Raw genomic sequence first — 14007 nt, 5'->3', positions numbered from 1 at the left:
AGAGTACCTTAATTCAACAAACAATGTTTCAGTATTATTATTAAAATTTGAATGATTATTTAACAATGTTTCATCTGTAATAATATTAAATATTCCCTATTTTATCAAAACAAAACAAATAAATATTTTTAAAATTCAAATATAGAACTTTAAAAGAAAATTGTAAAATTGTTAACTAACTAAAAACTAAAAATTTAGGTTGTAGTGTTTAAAACTAAATGTCCTCAACTCGTGTACATTTTATTTACTATTTCTTAAATGTACACATACCCGGTTATTAAAACCTGTGGAGTTTCACGCTTGATTTAGGTATAGTCCTCTCAACTCCTAAATGATTGTTCTTTATACTCATATCAACGATCCAATTCACTCGTCCTTGTACATGGTTTCCTTAATCTCGGAGCTTAGTTTTTTGGCTTCCAAAGTGAGGAGGTTCATGTTCTTGGCCATGATCTTGTGCTGCTCCTTGAAATTCTAGGTAAACTCCTTGAAACTGTTAGCTAGTTCGTTCATTTGATCACGCATAGTGGCAATGTTGATGTTGAAGTTTGTCATGGACTTCTCAATATTCTCTCGTGGATCATATTCATAAAGATCAATGCTTCCCATGAGTTCGTCATCGTCAGATGCAGAGTTGTGGTCATTGGAAGATGGATTGCTGCATAGCAAAAACAACAAACATTAGAAAAGCTTTTAACCACCTAACAAATATGCAAAAATATAGCAAAATTATCTTCGAAAGAATAATAACCGAGGTACAGAGGAGGAGGCCATGACATAACAGTTTTTCAATATAAGAAGGTAAGGATAAGTTGTACTTCTTTACATTGCAGTGAAGGGTATATATAGCTAAAAACTATACGTGTATAAGAAACCTTTGGCTTACCACCTTCTTCCCAGAGGGTTTTGGTAGAGTGACTGTTCAGTAGTTTCCTCTTAAATGAGGTCTAATGATGCCTATGTAATCAATATACAGGTTGTGTGCATACATGCATTTACCTATTCGCATGCACAATGTAGTAATAGCTTTGCCTAATGATTTATGACTGCAGTTAATCTACTCTACTTTTACACAAACGCCAGATTCAAAGCAAAGAATGTGGTTACCTCAAAAGGTGAGACAATCAATATTTTGTTTCTCAGAAAAGACTTGTCCACTGTATATTGTTGTGGTGCTTGAGTGTATGTATGCATTGCTCGATAACATTGGTTTTTTCAATGTTCAGTGTATCTCCTTTTATATGCAGCAATGAAATGACCAAACCAGCTTTAGTATCATAAATTAATTTGGTTGTGCAACTTTCTAATTTAATATTTTACAATATATCCAAATTCAAAAAAGGAATGCATTTTTTTCTGATTAATGTATAAGCCGACTAATATTACACTCGAATGTTAAAATTTAATAATTACAGCTCTACAATAGTATTATGCTACAAAAAACCAACAATGTATATTCTCTCATTCATCCATAAATTATTTCATATAAAAGGAGGCCAATTTCATATCGAAATGTAAGTTAGGGCTATCACTCAGTTTGACAGGATATGTTTAGTGTAATAAAATAATTTTTTTAAAAATTAACCAAATTTAATATCATAATAACCTCTACATTCTAATATACTATATACTTTGTTCTAAAAACTTCATTTATTAATTTTCCTCAATAAAAACATTTAAAGTATTATTCAAAAATATATCATTTTGTTTAACACCACATCATTTATCTTGTATGTCCATATCAGTAATCAACACGATTACCTTCTTATTAATTTGTTTAGATACATACATTTGATATTATGTTATATATGTTTTTAAAAAAATTATGACATGTCTTCTAAATTCATGTATTCAAGATATATAACAAATATTTTTAATTGATTACGTTAAAATTTAAATTTATGTCAACCTTTATTAGAAAGATAAACTCTTTACGACAATCCTAACAATATAAAGATTTTACTGTATCAATCAAATAAACTATAACAATATAACAGTACGTACATAGTTCTGAACAATGGTATAAATGTAAAGTACTACGTACATAGTTCTATATATAACAATTATGATGAACAAAAATAGTGAACTTTGCATATTGTGGGACTATGTTAGAACTTAAAAGTCATTTAGATTTTAAAAAGTTTATAGCTTGTACTATCTAGAGCACTGGCTATATATTATGTGTTGTCTTGCCTTTGTCATAAAGACACGACTTGTTCAAATTGTATATTTAAACACTATGCCATAAGTGGGCTATTATAATGCCTAAATGGTGTTACAATAGGCCCAAAAAATGTTACATTAGGTCTATTGTAACACCAAGGGGCGTTACGTATACGAGCATTACAATAGACACCCAAATGTAACACTTCATTGATCTATTGTAACACAGAAGAAAATGTTACAATAGGCAATTACTGTAACACTAAAAGGCCCAAATATAACGTAAAATGAGTGATACGATAGCTTGATCAAGATTGCATAAATGGGACCCACATACTTTATTTCAACAATGTTTTTATTTATTATAACCCCAAGTTTTTAATTTTGCAATAGTAGAATTTATAATGCTACACTATATATAAAATATACATTACATTAATATAGGCAAATATAACAGTTAATTTTAAAATTTTTAAAATATAAACTCAGTTTCATCAACGATCCATAACAACCTTGATCTCCAAACCAATAGTACTACATAACATTTAAACTACGCCAACATCAACTTCTCTAAACCAATACATATCACAACTATGACAAAAGTACTACATAATCAAGGCACTGAATACCAAAGTACTACATAATCACTATATATTATACTACGATCAGCTGCATCTACACGAGTGTCAGTCATTCGCACATCTCCAACGCCATAATCAAGATGCAGAATGAATGGACTGCACATGTCAAACAAAAACAACAATCAAAATTCATAGTTATCCTACATTGAGTTTCCAGACAAGATTGGTTTAACGATAAAGTTATGAGATATATTGAAAAAAAGCATTCTACCTGTAGATATTCACACATCACCAACATCCTGAACACATGTATGAAGATAATGTACCGGTAACTTAAAGACGATATTTTGCCTAAACAACGTATACGGAGTCGGCTATTGTGGCAATCTGGAAACAGAATTCTTCATAACATAGCACAACTCGCAGAATTTTCTAGTCTGGATTGGCTATATTACCAAAAGCAAAAGATCGCATACCTGTAAGAATTCTGATGAAAGGCCAAGTACATATATGCATTCATTTTTAAAGTCATCAGGCCTACCTGTAAGTTTTATCTCATTAACTCCTGATGTAGAAACATCATGCCTGATAAGTAATTTTTATACTTGCCTTGTTCAATTAGTTAATCTACACAAGAACACAACAAATCACAAGAAGAACAAAGATCCAAGCAGAAAAAATAAAAATGACCTGCATAAAATAACAAAAAAATTTATAATCCGCAAAATGTAAAGAGGAGATTCACGACAAGCACACATGTAAATGGACAGCTTATATGAAAAACCCAAAAGTACTGGTAATAAGATTAAGTGCCTTAAAAATTATATACTTTGATAACAAAGATGAGAGAGACATGATACCTGAGACTCAAGTTCGATAACTGTCATATCTTGTTCAGCAGAAGATCCTCTATAAGCCAATGTTTCAATTAGAAAATTCTGCCAAAAGGAAAGCTTATAAATAATGAAAAACAATCTAAAATAGAAAAGTTACAAAACAAATAAAGGAAGAACCTCGTATAAAAAACAAGTTGTGGCCAGGCTAAATGCTAAAACCATCTGTTACTGCCCAAATTTAACTCACCTTGATCTCAATTGCACACTGAAACCGCTGAACATTTATGTCTCAAGCATAACGTATGAGCTTTGCCATAATAGTGTCCATGTTTTCTTCTGTTTCTATTGATTTTACTTTTGATCTTCTTTGATCTGAAACAGAAAATCATTTGCAAAGTATCAATTGTATTCAATTAAAGGGATTTGTTTAAGTGCATATAACAGTGAGGTGTACTAAACCAATTAAGTGCCGGAGATACTTACGGACACGACTTTCAAGTTCACATCTGCTCGACAATGCTAAGAATGTCTACACTCTTCCTCTAAAGTACGATTGGGGAACTAAGTATTTAGATACATGCATACTCAAAATAAAGAAGATTATTTATTAGTTAAACTATAATAGTGTAATGTTCGGTCATTTGGCTTACAAGTTCCCTCTGAACTTTAGCTGCTTCATCTTCATTTCGCATTTTCTCACTCTGAAGCAGTTTCACACTAATTTCAAGATCAGAAATTGCATCTTTTAGCTTCTTTTTCCTAGTCCTAAGACTTTCAAGCTCATCAATATCTACATTTGGAGTTAAATAGCAGTAAATATTAGTAAAAAGTACATGTAGCTTGATTTTCATACTGCATAAAAGAAGACGTGACTGGTTCACTGACTCAACAACTGCTGAAACATGATCGTCTGTTCTTTTTTTTTTTTGAATTTTCAGCTGTGGAACAATTGAACCAGGACAAGCAGCGACAACTTGGAAGACAAGTTCCTACAAATGGAAGTTTTTTTTGCTATAGAGAGTGATAAGGTGGAGTCACAAGGTCAAAAAAATGAAATGGAAGTGGAACATAACCCTCCCTTCGATTTCTTTGCTAGAGATAATGAGTTCAATATCGTAAATAACGAGGCTGATCAATGCATTGATTTTTTTGCTCGGGAAAATCAGTCGAATGATGTAACTGATCGGGTGGTTGATCAACCTGTGGAACAATCACCAATCTCGTATATTGATTACTTTGCTCGGGATGATCAGACTAATCGTGTAGCTGATCAACGTGCGGAATAATCAATTGTGTACTATGATTTTTTTTATATAGACAATCAGCAGAATGCTACAGCTAATGTGGTTAAACAATCAGCCTGGATTGATAATTACTGTGCTCTGGTAAATCAGCAGAGAACTGAAGATAATGTGGTGGAAGAATCAGTCCACCACATTGACTACTCTGCTCCAGAAAATCAGTTGGTTGTAGCAGCTAGTGAGGGTGAACAACAAGTCTCGGACATTGAGTACACTGCTCTGGCAAATCCGTTGAATGCTGCATCTAATGCAGTTGAACAATCAGCCGGGAACATTAATTAAAATGCTGTGGATATTCAGCCGGGAACATTGATTAAAATGCTGTGGATATTCACTCACAAAATATTGACTACTATGCTCCAAAAAATTATCAGCTGAGTGATGCAGCTAATTTGGTCCAGGACAATGCTCCGGAAAATCATCAGCTGAGTACTGCAGCTAATGTGGTCCAGGATAATGCTACGGAAAATCATCAGCTGAGTGCTGCAGATTTGGACCACCTATAGTGGTTTTATGATCTTATGGCCAACCAATTGCGAAGACAAGCTGACCTTTGCCCTACTAAGCCCAAGGATTCCATCTGTCTTTGTTAGAGTATTCAAAACTATACCTTGCTGATCAATTGCTGCAACATCAAGCCGATCTCTAGAGCTTTCCCAAACTCACATGCACCTAATGTAGATGCTCCACTTGCTTCTGCACTAGAATTTAATAGCCTATTGTCATCCAGAAGAAGGGGAACCAGCACAACTGATATATAAGTGACCAGAAGAAGACATAGTGTCCTGAAAAGTATGATACTCTTTATAATGTAACTACCAAGAATAGGAAATTCTATATATGACAGGAATACTAAAATGGTTACTGCTATAGAACAATAAATACGAATCATCTCTGATGTTGCAACTACAACACTTATTTGCTTTGGGCTTATACTAGTATAATGACGACGGATCACTGGTTCTGAGTTTTCCAACTAACGCCCAATAAGAAAAAGAAAACCATAGATTCCTTCTTAAGTTTTGTTTCGTACTCTTCATAATCAGCCGCATAATCATCCTACCAAATCAACCAATCGATAATACATTTTAGTTAATCATCAAACTCGATAATTATAACATCATACATCACCAACAAGACATATACAAATATACTTTATATATTTGTATATTTAAACTCACCAAATCAATAATTTTAAAGATAGCACCTGATATTTTGCTTTCGCCACCTCCGCAAGTGCCTAACAAATATAAAATCCAATCCGTTTCATTTCACCATACACATTTATACATAGAGATCACAATTCAACGAGTATCACACAAAATATCAATACAGAGAGATCACAATTCAACGATAATCAACTTAAAAAGGTGTATAACTAATTTGGCAGCTGAATCTGGTAATCGAGACACCTAATCAGTAAAAATACCTAATTAGTACCCTAATTACTTAAACATCCAACTCAAATACCTTATTAGTCAAATACAAATTAATTACTAATCGAAGTAGAGAGAAGAAGATGCTAAGAAGTTCAAAACCATAAATATTATCTCCAAATCAAACAAAAAACTAAAATTGAGAAATCTAACCAGAATGAAGAAGAAAAGTTTGTAATCGTTGTTGTAGTCAGTAAAATAGAGAGAGATAAAGAGAGAGGGGGAGAGAGAGAGGGAACCTTCCAAGAACAAGTGAAGCCGAGAGAGGAGGCTGAGAGTGAGGGTTTGAGAAGCTTGAAATTGTGAGAGATTTGTTTGTGTTTTCATTTAGGGGGGAAAATACAGCCCAAATATTTCACTGAGTAAATCGTGCATATTTTTTAATTTTTTAATTATAGTTTTTTTTTCTAATTATTTAATTGTAATTGATTAAATAGTAAAATAAAAAAGTCTTTAAATTTATGTATAAGAAATTCTAGATTTAAATCATATTATATGTTACATTGATCATTCACTAGTAAATCAAAATTTAATTTAATACTAATTTATGATAATATTTCTATTTTAATATTTTTAAAAATTAAAAACATATCTAATGTAACACCAGTTGTTGGTGTTACATGTTGTGCAACACCGAAAATTCTCTGCAACACTGGCTTTATAGCTATTGTAACACTACAAGAGAGGTGTTACAATAGGCCAAAAATCTCTTAGCTAATGTAACGTTCCTTGTAACACTTGCATTACAGTAGCCCACTTATGGCGTAGTGAAATTAATCATGTATATTATGTGAAGTTCTTGGGAGTAGATGTATAGACATCTGTCAAGTTATATATTCAAATTAATCATGTACAAAGGAATTACACTAATCCTATATTAATGCAGTAGGTAAAAATTGTGTTACCCAATTCATAATATCAGGAGCATGCTCGTATCTGTTAAATATACAACTTCCTGTTTACCAAAGTAGCAAAAGTGTAAAAATTTGTAAGTATTTGAGAAACAAATACTAAAATTTGTAAGCTCTCATGGATACACCTTGGTTAAACATATTACACTAATCAAGCTAGTTGGGTTTTAATTTAAACGACTAAGCTAGAGAAGGTTATCAGATAATCTGCTTAACACATTTCGTCCTTCTGTATCACCAATCCTTAAGAACAGGGATGCAAGGCATGAATCCATATAGCTGCATTATAATAGATAAGTTAATTTTAAACATTTACGTAATTAAACTACGAAGAAAAGATCTCATTGTTTACCTAGTTACGCAGATTATGAGCCCTTCCAATATGAGATTCATAAAAAACTTGATTGAAACAGCATCCGAGAGTGTGATCACCCTTGTGTATTGGTCCAATACTATTTTACAATTTGAAATAATTACCATCATTGGATGAAGAGCCCGGAAAACAGCCATATTCAGAGCTTTATTTGTCGATAAAGCAATATCATCCCACAGGCGGACCTTGAAATCGTAGCTGCATCATTTTAGCAAGATTTCTATTAGTTAAAATGAATTAATATAAAGATTGGTATGATCCTATACACAATCAATAATCAAAAGACTCAGTATGCTACGTGTCTCATTAGTACGGTCAGTGAGAGATTGAATATTCTTCTGGTGCTTAATTACTCCTAGGATATTTAAGGAAAAACAACAATTAGTATGTTAGTAACAATTAGTAAGTCAAAAAGTTTCTATATGTAAAAAGTCAAGTGTTATAGAATTAAGCTTACATTATCATCAATGAGTATGAGATTCAGTCATGCCTTGTGATACTCATTTTGAACATAGTCCTTTCATTCGGTGAAACAATGCATCCAAAACACAACAATCCATCTGAAACACAATAATGTTCACCATTCGAGGACAATGATAAATTTGTTGACATAATCTTGCATCACAAAAGCTAACACATAGCAAATTAAGAATAAGAGTACTACGAATTCTTTGACCATGAATAAAATATGATGCGGAATATGAAAAAAAACATTTAAAATAGTTGAACATCGATTTCATCTATAACACAATCTTTTCGAAACTAACATAGAGGAAATCAAATTCTATCTATAATACAAATAATACAATAAGAACATAGAAGCAAACTTGATAGAAAAGTGAAATGTGGCTAGCAATCTATAATAAAATTTGATGAAGCTTTTACGAAATAGGTAAAAGAGGAAACACATCAATTAATATTGAAATAATATATCCAAAAGATAATAAAAATTGATAAATAATTATGTTACCTTTGGTTAAACGGTACCAAGTTAAACCTATGTAATCAAAGAAAAGAATACGTATAAGGATAATAAGAGATTTGTAAGCGTAAACTTGCAACACAAACTAACAAAGCGAAAATAAGAATAAGAGTACTATAAATTATTTGAATATAAATAGAGTATGATGCAAATGTGAAGAAAAAAGTAGAGGTGGAAGAGAAACAATTTCAAATTTGAATTATAGATAAGAAAGAAGTTTTGCCTTTATCCTGTTTATCAAGAGCTTAAGAAAAGCAGAAGACATTATAAGACAATTCTATTAGACTTCAATAAACTGCATTGCCAGTTATATACTCTTCAATATGAATTATATATTTGCATAGTTAAATTTGATATTATCTTCTTCATTGGATTCATAACAATGTCTAGTGTCTAACCTTAGATAGTTAACCCTTATCGCAGCTATTTCCAAAAAGATTAAGCCCTGCACATTTGGTACCAAAATCCATTAGTGACTATATTAGTATCATTCAAATGGTATGGTTATGTACTACATACCGTTTGATAAACAGAAGTACAAATTTATAAATTTAACGATCAAAATACATTAAAATCATTGGTAAATTCTATGTCAAATAATGTCACTTAAACTGAAACATCTAATCAAACATGTGGCCAATCCTTGGTGTATCTAAGTTGAATGATATCAATTTCTCTTGGGAGTACAATCAAACACCCAAAATTCAAACATTAATAGAAATCGCAGATTACAAAAAGGCAACTTTAGTGTGATATACACACTTAATGAACATGATCATCTCAATAATTTAAAACAGCTCTAACCAAAACATTAGACTATAATTTACTAAAATCATAACTATCCTAAAATCGTAGATTGTAAGGAGAAACTAAAATCATGATATACATAGCTATATTTCATTCATTTTTTACAAAAATTTAGAAATCTTGGTTACCTTGGAACAAGATAAGATAAAAGAAGCTGTACAGGGTTCATTATCCCAGAAATCTCATATACATCAACAACAAACAAGAAACATTAAAATAAAATATGAAGATACATAAACACAACCTCACTATCTCTTGAAGCCTCAATACTTTATCCATTTGGCCTTTTTTTCATCATTATTTTGACATAAGACTCCTCCATGTACTCACCATCATTGATTATCTCGCGGTTAGTCTCGTGTAGCCATTTTTATCAACTCTTTAGATGCTTTGTAACCTCAATAGTTAATAACTTTTGGAGTGCAAAAATGTTGTGAAAAGAATATAAACAACAACTTAAAGTGTTACCTTGATCATTTTCAGTGGTCAAGACAACATGAAACATTCTTCAACATCTTTCTTTCAAATTGACAGGCAAGAAGACTAACCTCCAGTTGGTCATAAATTAGTAGTGAACTTAAGAACTCCCACATGTTAACATGCATTTTGCCTAAAAGTAACATCAAACATCAATATAATATAGAACATAGAAATTGTTACAGGTTTAAATATAAAGAAAATTGACAAAAATTGCTCAAAAATCTTTATCTGAATAATTGGATTGCAAACTTTTAAAACGTAAAATATTCATAATTGAAGAAGAGTTATCTTCTCTTACATTACAAACATCTATTAACTTTTAAAAATATTTATAGATGTTTGCACAATGGATCTACAAAGTACTTTAAATGTATCAATCTTTAATCTTGATCAAATTCTCATCCTAAAAATAAAAAGCGGGTACCTTCAGTTTACGATAATTATTACAACCATGATAAAAGAAATTGTTAGTAAAAAATTAAATCAAAACATTATAAAGATAAAGAAAATACCTAAGTAATGTCAAATTTATCAATCCTTTTCTTTCTTGGACAAACCATCAATCACTTCATTGACGAAACTTAAACTGCAATAAGATATAAGAAGAAATCATTATATAAGTAATATCTGTTTAAAAATTGAATAAATACTAATTAATATATATGCTTTCAAAAACTATCACTCGTTAATGGCTGAATCACCTACAATATGTAAGAAACCAACTCGTTGAGACATTAAATCAAACACTATATAGCATATAAATTCAAGTATAAGTATCTATGACTACCAATCATTTATTTCTGAACAAATCAATTGAAGCATTATGTCAAACACTTAATGACATGTAAATTTAAAATTTGGAATGAAACAACTAAATAGTATGAGACTGAAAGATAAGAGATGGAAGATGAGAGTTTGGAGATACTTGAAGATGAGTATGAGACTGGAGAGAGTATAAGACTAAGTATCACATTTCATCAAACACTTGGTGAGTATTGAAATAAAAACTATCGAGAAAGAAAAAAAGCAAGCAAACAAAGAATACCTTAAGGTCTGAGCAATCTATCAAAACTAAAGATAAGAAAACATATCCATAATCCAATCTTGAAAACATCACCACAAACCTAGCAAATCGAAACAACAAACAAAGTTAGAAGAAAATGAAAGAAGGATGGAGGATACCATATATATGGAAGAAGGAGAAGAACATGATTAGTAAAAACCTTATTTATTTCAGATTTGCAGTTTCAAGAGTTTCAACTGTAGATTTGAAAATATGAGTTTTGAATTCGTAAGAAATAAGAGAGAGAGAGAGAGAGAGAGAGAGAGAGAGAGAGAGAGAAAAAGAGAGAGAGAGAGAGAGATAGAGAGAGAGAGAGAGAGAGTTTTGCTTTTCAAAATGTGGATTTTACTTGTAATGAATAACATCACAGAAGGTAAAATCCAAATTTTCCAAATTTAAAATCTGATTTGAATTTGATATGTTTAAGTATGGTCCTGCAGTTGAATAAGTGGATATAAAGTACTTTATATTTTGTAGGTTCAATGGCATTTTATGTTGTTAGGTCACACAACACTGTAGAAGGGGGTTGAATACAGTGTTTTTTCAATCAAATCAATTTCAACGTAAGTATGTAACAAAGATCAAATATATTCAATAAACTCTGTTATAATATGAACTGTTGTTCTCTCACAGTGATGAACAAATATCACTAAGAGCTGCTTGATTATAATATATAATCTTTTCGATAATGATAACACATATAGTGTAAACCCTAAGTCTGTGTTTATATAGTACACAGTTACAAGATATATTCTAATTGATTTGAAATACAATTATGTCTCCTAAAATATATCAATCAGATATCTTTTACAAGTCTTTTAGTCCTCTAACTCTTTCCATGCATATCTTCTATTGTTTTAGTCCAGATCTTCTTTTCTGTAAATCAGCCACATTCCTTATCTGAAAGTCTTCCCGCACTTAAGTTCTGATATGTATCTTCTGACACCTTAAGTTCTGATATTAAGCTCTAACTTCAATAAATCCTGATTTCAGTAAGTCTTGATATGTCTTGTTGTTAAGTTCTGAAAACTAAACATAAATCATATTAGACATGACATCTTAAATATATCTAACAATCTCCCCCAACTTGTAAATTATGCAAAATATACAAGTTAATAGATTTGATGATGTCAAAAAATATTGAAGTACAAATGCAATAAGAGTTTAACTAGATAACTAACTATAACTTACAGTCCTTGTAGCTTTTACCAATCTCACTGAGTCAATTTGAATCCAAAGTGATTCTTGACAAAGTTTGATATCAGATTTTCTTCTTTATTCCTCAGGACTTCAGATATTGTAGCTTTGACTTGTTTTATCTCTTCATTCTGACTTCCAATCTGATAGATTGCAGTCCTTAAAGCAGAGATATAGTTTCTTTCTAAACCATCACCCAGTCTTATTACCTTTGGATGAGAAGAATCTTCATTGTAGCATAGACATTTCTCTTTCAGTATCAATTCAAGCTTAGCAGAATTTTTCTTCATTGAAATCTCACTTCCATCACCTTCAACAATATTAGGAATGAATTTTGTAATCCTTGAACCAGAAATTCTTGCTTTATCTCTAATGGTATTCTATATGAAATTTTACCATCTCCTGGTAATATCAGACTTTACCTCTAAAAGGTAATGAAAGAATTGAAGTTCTTTCAGTGATTTGTTTAGCACATTTGATTCTGACATTTGATATGTCCTTCCATCTTCAAGAAATAGAATCAGATTTTCTTTGGCATTGTGCATGTCATGAGCATCCAGTACCACTTAAACAGAGATAACCTTATTAAGGTGTTTCTGTGTAATATCTTCAAGAGGTCTGTCAGTTAACAAAAATGGATCTCTTGTAAGCACTTCAACTCCTGTCTTGATCTTGGCTTCATCAGAACCTAGTCCAGCTCTGTCTCTTGCTTCTCTGGCTCTCAATCCAATAGTCATGAAATCAGATAACAATTGGCTTTTCTTTGGATCTGATGGTTTGACATTCTTCCATAGGAGTTTCTTTTTGTCAGCTACTTTCATCTTGTCTAAATCAACTTGAGCTATGTCAGAGGTTGATGTCTTGATAACTTTATCAGAACTTGCTGCTTCTTCTGTAACTTATTGTTTTTCACTCTGAACAACTTGAGACTTGTCAGAGGTTGTCTTGGATTCTTCAATTTTCTTCCTTCTTTTCGGAGTTTGAACATATTCATCTTCAGCAAGAGTATCATCATGAACTTGAACCATTTTGCACACAGGTTTCATCAGGATTTGAGGAATTTTCATCTCCTGTGGCTTTATTGGCTCATCAATTTTTCCTTTCCCTTTATCTTTGGGATCAATCTCAGATTGTGATCTAGTCTTGGGCTTAGATGCCTCAGTATTTGATTTCTCCTTGATCACAATGCCTTTTACCTTAGGCCTTGGAGGTTTCTTTGCAACAGAAGCTTTAGACTTTAGATTTGTCTTTTCAGCTTTAAATCTAGCTTCTTCCTCCTTGAGTTTCTCTAAATCCATTCCAGGATTATCCTTGAGAAATAATCTTCTATCAATCTCTTCATCAAGTGTCTGAATTTTTGGATCTTTGTAGTAGACAGTAGTCTGCTTTCCCTTGAGCTTCAGAGTTTGCAGAAACTTCTGAGAGTCTTGACTTTCACCTTGAATAAGAACATCAGGCTTTGTCATCAGACTTTTCTCATCAGAACTTGATATCAGATTTTGATTATCAGCACTTGCTATCAGATTTTGAGTTTGAGCAGCTTCAGAAGTTGTCTTCTTTTGAGTAGAAGATTTGCTTGCATCAGAGATTAGTTTCCTAGAAGAAACCTTGCTGCTTTTCCCGTGACCTTGAACTTGACCTCTACCCTTGCTAGGGTTTCCCTGGTCATCAGCTTCATCATCTTTCTTCTTCAGTATCTGAGTATTAGAGCATTTGGACTTAACTATCTTCTCCCCCTTTTTGACATCATCAGGTAATAGGAGAGAGAGAGAAGAAGTTCAACTGAAGATTGGATTTCATCCTGTTGAGCTTTTTGAGAGGCTTGATTTTCCAGGACCTCAGTAATTTGGGCCTGTTGCTTCTTTTGTACCTTCTCA

General features: G+C 31.9%; 1 long non-coding RNA gene across 6 annotated transcripts; it reads right to left on the bottom strand.

Annotated features, from left to right (window-relative positions):
- Nucleotides 1-2687: 2687 nt before the first annotated feature.
- Nucleotides 2688-6642, bottom strand: LOC141708671 (uncharacterized). Of its 6 annotated transcripts, none has more exons than XR_012569586.1 (7): nt 6557-6642; nt 6063-6121; nt 3828-5940; nt 3605-3682; nt 3286-3434; nt 3016-3190; nt 2688-2900 (listed from the first exon to the last, which is right to left on the bottom strand). It is a non-coding gene; the product is annotated as an uncharacterized LOC141708671 (long non-coding RNA). The 6 variants fall into 6 exon arrangements; XR_012569588.1 differs by having other exon boundaries at nt 3286-3371; XR_012569589.1 differs by having other exon boundaries at nt 3016-3434; nt 3828-3952; nt 4064-5940.
- Between the last annotated feature and the right edge of the window lie 7365 nt (nt 6643-14007).

This window comes from Apium graveolens, chromosome 2 (assembly GCF_009905375.1).
Source record: "Apium graveolens cultivar Ventura chromosome 2, ASM990537v1, whole genome shotgun sequence".
Taxonomy (NCBI): Eukaryota; Viridiplantae; Streptophyta; class Magnoliopsida; order Apiales; family Apiaceae; genus Apium; species Apium graveolens.
The sequence above is the reverse complement of the archived record's forward strand: the minus strand, read 5'-3'. Positions and strand labels throughout refer to the sequence as shown.